Source organism: Mastomys coucha, unplaced genomic scaffold (assembly GCF_008632895.1).
Source record: "Mastomys coucha isolate ucsf_1 unplaced genomic scaffold, UCSF_Mcou_1 pScaffold14, whole genome shotgun sequence".
NCBI lineage: Eukaryota > Metazoa > Chordata > Mammalia > Rodentia > Muridae > Mastomys > Mastomys coucha.
Genome location: NW_022196896.1, coordinates 6,820,868 through 6,827,655, shown reverse-complemented (window position 1 = coordinate 6,827,655; position 6,788 = coordinate 6,820,868). Strand labels below are relative to the sequence as shown.

Here is a 6,788-nt window from a genome sequence, read left to right as displayed (position 1 = left end):
TAGATAGTCTCATGGAGACACTCATCTTGGGTGATTCTATGTAGTTGTGACAGGTAAAACCAGGACATCTTGTTTTAACAGATTTTGAAGCTTTTGTTTTGTCATAGGATTACAGGTGATTTTTTTTGTTGGCGTTGTTGTTTTTTGTTTTTTTGAGACAGGATTTCTCTGTGTAACCTAGGCTGTCCTGGAACTCACTCTGTAGACCAGGCTGGCCTCAAACTCAGAAAATCCACCTGTCTTTGTCTCCCACATGGTGGGATTAAAGGCGTGCACCACCACCACCCAGCTGCAGGAGATTTTTAATAGAGGTCTAGAATGTTTAGTTTTTACAATTTTTTTTTTACTTCCCATATCGTTAGAAAAGGAAAATGTGTGTCAGCATTTGGGGAAGAATGTAGGATGCCCTTGCTTCTTATTTGTGTAATCTTAGTCAAAATGTAGGCTATATATGATTGGAATAAAGAAATACAGAACATTGTATTTATGAACACAGAAGAACCTAACATTTTCATATTTTTGAAGAATACAACTGTAGCTGTCAGGACCAAAAATGTTCTTATGATGACACTCAGTATCTACCAAGTACATGGTCTAGAAATTGTTTTATTTAATGTGAAATTTCACAGAAGGTGCTCCCAAGCAAGATAATAAAACACCTTGGGTTCAGGGTGACACTTTTCTTAAGTAGCCATACATCTTCTGAATCCTGGTGCCAGAAGTGGTATTAAAATCATTGATGATAGAAAATTCCTCCTCTGCTGCTAAACAAATGAAGGCTCATCATGCACACAGAGGATACAGAGGGAAAATGAATTCCAATTCTTCTCATAATATTTCTAGAAGAGAGTCATCATTAGTAACAGAAATAATACAAGGGAGTGGGCTCCTGACAGTTGAGATTTATGTCCGGTTTGTTTATGTAGGTCTCTGCACAGCTGGCTTTCTTCTGAGACCTGGCCTCCTCCATAAAAGGTAGTCCCTCATTCTCTGGGGACCATGCAAGCAAAAAACAGTCCCACTAACTTTCCATCAGTTACTAGTGAACTGTGCACCAATTTTTTTCCTAAGAAACTTCAAACTTCTATCATATATTTTTAATTTTATACTTTTAATGTTAACTGGCAAAAGAACCATTAGCTCCTCATTCTGTACATGGCTTGGAGCATTTGAAGTCAATTTTTAGGTCATAATGCACAGAAATTACTTTCTAGATTTTACTATCTAAAATACAGTGGTGGAAGTTTTACATGTAGATTAAACAATAATGCATATAGCCCTCCGAGAGTATATTATAGCTATAACTCCATAATGTGTTATGTTCAATTACAGTAATCAAAATGGTTAAGAGAAAGGGAAAGATTATATTCAAATCTTCAATCCTGTTTTTATTTTATAAACCTTTCATGCTCCTAATTAATCTCTGTATTCTCGTTATTTTTACATTAATTTCATTACCATATTCTAGGAGCTAATGAGGAAAGGATCTTGTTTTAGGAGAAGTGGCCATGCTTTTAAGAACTGAGCACGGGAGCTCCTTGTGGGCATTCTATCCTGGGTCTCTGCCTAAAGTTTTGGGGGGTTCTATCTATTGGGAGTCTCTCCATTCCCTATAACCAAGAAAATTCACTCATGTTTTAAATATTTAATTTTCATCAAAGTATAGTGAACATTAAGTGAGATATTCATGTAAGGCATACATCACAATAACTAACCACACCAGAGTTTCTTTTAGTGACTACTATTGGAACTTATCTCCAAAAATAATTTTTCACAAAATGAACACTGGTACCTTGTAAACGTAATTACTAATTAATATAGAAATAACAGTGGCATTAACTATAGAAATTATTCTATGTTTACTGATATATTGCTATTTTGAGTGTCTTTTATTTATAAGTTTAATTAAAGAAAGATAACCAAAATCATTAGGCAGTAATTGATTTTTTTTCTATATACCTTAAGTTGAAATCTTAAAATTAAATTTTTCCCTAAAATTTATTTAAAAATTCTATATGTCTTTTTGCACTTTTCTCTAATTCTTTTGATTCATAGGTTAACACAAAGCAGATTATCTTTCAATATACAGAGGATTAAAATTAAATAAGGCATGGATACTTAGTAGACTACATCCTTTTTTCTTAAGATTGATGAGGCATGGCATCACAGAGAAATATTTGGTCTCTGTCCTTGGTTCCTGCTACAGAGATCCTAAATTCTGGAGAATTTTCATTGACATAAGAGACATTCGAACCTTTTGTTACAACGCAATTTTCAGATGTTTCAAAAATTCAGCTGGTCTCAATAAAGATCAGCTTGATGAGAAGCTTGCAGCTTTCAGACCTCACCTACAATATCTGGGGAACTGTAGGGACTGGGATCTGAGTGAGTCACCCATGGCCAGTGAACACCTTGGTTAATATATCTGTGTATCAAGAAGCCAGTGAAGACAGAATTTTTTGTAACCAGGACCCTTCCTGGCCCAGTTATATATCCTTCTAGTTAATTATGCCCTTTATTATAAACTAATAAATGTAAAATGTATTCTTCACATTAAGAATTATTAAATCTGCTATGAGAAAAGGACCTTAGATTTGTAGCCAAGATAAAGAAAGAAGTACAGGTAATATGAGGGCTCCCATGTTTGCACTGAGAACAATCTTGTACAACCAGGCCCTGGATCTCTGGAGTCAGGTGCCACCACCATCAGCAGTGGGTGCAAATTGAATTTAATTGTAGAATGCCTACTTGCATTAGAACTGGTTATTATAATTATGCAAAATTAACTCCCACAATTCCTAAATTTATACTTCTCATAATTTATTATAAGATTTTTTTTCTAGGTCAGAACAGTTTTATTTAAATGTTCTAATGGTTTTAATATGGTCAGATCAAATCATATCACAGGGACAACCCGGGCTTACTCACATAAGGCAGAGTGAGGGTACATACTCTCCCACCTTCCTGGACCCTAACACCATTGAAGCCACTTCCTGATCAGACTGCTATTGTAAAATTTTTCCATTAAACTAAGTCTTCCATAGATTTCAAACGATTGCCCAAGTTAATTATGGTGCTTTTAAACAATGTTCAAAAATAAACCTAGGGTGTGACAGTAGTTTACAAAGAGCTCCCAGTCACTGGGGTAAATATGTTAGTATTTCATTACTAAGTAATAGAAATCTTGTTGCTAATAAGATTATTTATAGATGTATAAATAGAAACTCTTTAGGGCTTTTTAGAAAGTTCATCTTGGATCAGAACCATACTCCTTAGCTCCAATCAAAGATACTTTTGTCACTCTATCAGCTATCCACCCCCACTACCATGGGAATTCCCATAGGTACTCTATTTTAACTTAATAATAATTAAATTTTTTACTTTTCCCTAAAATATTAACATGAACACATAATATTATAATACAATTTGAGTTGATAATAAGTGTGCTTGCATACAAGCATATACATAAACATTTCTTCTTAATGTAAAGGTCAGCACAGTTAATGTTGAGAGACTTAGATTCATGTTGTTTGTAGAGAAAACTGTTTTCATTATGGGATATAACTATGAATAGTACATAAGAGTATTCAACATCAACAGTGACAAAATCACAACAGAAGATTTATTTGTCAATGCATACTTTTTATTTATGTGTGTGTCAATGCATTATTAATCTGCAGCATCCACCTAGCAAATTTTCATTACTAAGAAACAATATTGTTATCATGTATTTTTTTTCTTAAAGAGCACATGTGAGCTTCTCATATATGAGTTTGTGACATGTGAGCAAGCCTAGTTTGACCTTGTGATGTGGTTTGATCTGACCATATATGTTAAATATATTAAGTAAAAGTCAATTATCTAAAAAAAAAAAAAAAACTAAAAGAAATGTAAAGAAAAGTAGTCAAATAAAACAAAGAAGCCTTTATAGACTAATTTCATTTACCCAAGTAAAAACTTTAATAATAAGATGTTTATCTTTAAAAGCAAAAGTCTATTTTAAACTAATGTAGTCTCCTTGAATCTCTCAAGTTGCAATTCAATATTCTAAAAGTTGGATTAAATGCGTTATGTAAGAATTAAGATGTAGGCTTCTTTTTATCCTCAAAATACAGCAGCTGTGTTAGTTACTTTCCCTGATGCAATGAAAAAAAAAATATCCTTACTGCCCTTGGGGCCTCCCAGAGACTGAACCACCAACCGAAAAGCATACATGGGCTGAACCTGGGTCTCCTTATGTATATGCAGCAGGCATGCAACTTGGTCTTTACGCAGGTCCCAGCAAACCTAGAGCAGGTGCTCTAATTCTAGGGCAGGCCCTGAATCTGTTGCCTGCCTGTGGAGGCAGGCAGGATTCTAAAGAAAGGCACGGTAGTAGCAGCAGCAGAGGCAGGCAGAGCTTTGCTTAGGCAGGGAGGAAACACACACAGGGAGAACAGGAATCAGACTGGACCATAAGTCTTCAAGATGCATCTACAATGACCACATTTTCTAGTGTGGCTTCACCTCCTAAAGGTTTCACAACTTTTTCGTTGTTTCCTCATCTTGGAACCAAGAATTCAAGCGTATGAGCCTCTGGAGACCACTTCACACCCAAATTATAACAGTGAAATTTGATAATAATATTATATCATTTAAAATATTTCTAATTATCTATTCTATAACTGCATTTGTACCTGAACACCTCTTTCTAGTCTAATGATTTTTCAAATTCCAAATTAGTATGTTCAATCTTGAGATACCTATCACAAACATACAATTTGGGAATTTCACTGGGTCTGCGCAAGGCTAACCAAGCCAAAGCCACATCTTAAAATTAATTCCAGTCTTCCTCATAGCATCATTAAAAACCCATGGGATAAACATAATTTTCTTAGGGTCAGTTAAAAACATAGGTGTTTTTACTTTAATTTATATTAATTTTTTTTCATCACAGCATAATAATATTGACCTTTCACCCAAATATATACCTTTGGTTCATATAACAAGTGTTACTTTTTCCTATTAATTTATTTATTCATTTTACATACTGATCACAGCCCCCCCTTACTTCCCCTATCACATGACCCCTTTCCTCACTCCCTCCTCCCCTTCACCTCTAGAAAGAGGGAGGTCCTTTCTGGTGAAGCAACCCACTCTGTCACCTCAAGTTGCTGCTCAAGTGGATGACTAGGTACATCCTCTCCAAATGAAGCCAGAGAAAACAGCCCAGCTAGTGGAACAGGAGCCACAGGCAAGCAACAGATTCAAGGACAGAACCCACCTCAGTTGTTGGGGTACCCACATGAAGACCAAGCTGCATGCCTGCTATAAATGCGCTTGAGGCCTAGGCTCAGTATGTTCTTTGGTCAGTGGTTAAGTCTCTGGAAGTCCCCAAGGATGCAGGTTATTGACAAAAACATATGGAACATTTCATGAACTTGAGTGTCATCCTTGCAAAGGGTCTATGTTAATCTCTAAATATTTCCAGTGTTAGTTTATTTGCTGCCAAAGTGAGTAACCCAGTCTTAATTTTATTCTACTGCAATCATTTCACGTCACTAATTGTATTTCGATTATATTTTATATGAGGATATATTACTATAGTAATATATAGTTTTAAATACCTAAATTTCATTTATCCTTGTTTGATGCCCTATAAATAACTCTTCCACACTCCAAAAATCTAAGAATGTTCTACTACATACTATTTTCAATGAATGGTATGCCAAATGAATACCAAGTCCGTCTGAATCATCTGTACATTTTCTCAAGATTACCAACACTCAATAAAATAATGACTTGGGAATGTTATTGCTAGTTTAGGCTGTCAGCTGGATGGGATTCAGAATCACTATGGAAGCAAGCATATGAATATTTCTTTGAAGAATTTTCTAGAATAAGTTAACCAATGTGGGAAAGCCCAATGGAAATGTGGATAACAGCATTCTGTGGAATGTGCCCTAGACTGAACCAAAAGGAGAAGGTGACTGAGCAGAAGTATTCCTCTCTCTTCTTCCTGACTGAATGTGATCTGATCAGCTAGCTGTCTTATGTTACTGATACTACAACTTCCCCAAAAGATGCAACAGACCTCAGAATGAGAGCCAAAATTAGCCTTGCTTTCTTCAAATTGTTTTTTCGGGCACTTTGTCCAAGCACCAGTAAAGTATCAAATACAATGAATAATACGTAACCAGAACAGAAAACAGAGCCAAGACATGATTTGTTCTTAAGATACTAATGTCTGTTTCCACCAATCACACACAGAGTTCTAAGGATCCACAAATCTACAGCTTAGTTTATGCTGTAAGATCTCAAATATCCTTATTCTATAATAAGCTTAGAAGCTCATGTTCTGAACTTGATGTCTCTATATGATTTAAATGAGGTCATTCTTCACCAATTTTGTTCCATGAACTTCTTTTTCATCAAAATGACAAGCAGCATCGTCAATTAGTGTCCAGAAATTGTTTTTAGGAACTTAAGGAACTTCATAATTAAGAGATTATCTAGGAATCCTGTTGCAATAGATAAATAGCTCATAAAATGTTGAATTCTCTCACAGAGCTAACAAACTCCTTGCAGTAGCCAGCAGAGCTAAATTCTTGTCTATTTTCTTTAAAATATCTCATAGGTATGTATCCTACTCGAAGCACAAGGCATATACATATTATTCATAGTTGTATCAGTTGAATGATCTCAGTTTTGGAAATAATCCATCTGAAGTACATACATTCTTTTTGACTGAGTCATTCTACTTATTAGCTCATCTAGAAGCCTGTCCCTGATGATTATTAAAGATCTCT

General features: G+C 35.2%; 1 non-coding gene across 1 annotated transcript; it reads right to left on the bottom strand.

The window, feature by feature from the left end:
• Positions 1-5,396: 5,396 nt before the first annotated feature.
• LOC116089553 lies at positions 5,397-5,500 on the bottom strand. Its single transcript, XR_004118351.1, has one exon. It is a non-coding gene; the product is annotated as a U6 spliceosomal RNA (small nuclear RNA).
• Positions 5,501-6,788: the final 1,288 nt, after the last annotated feature.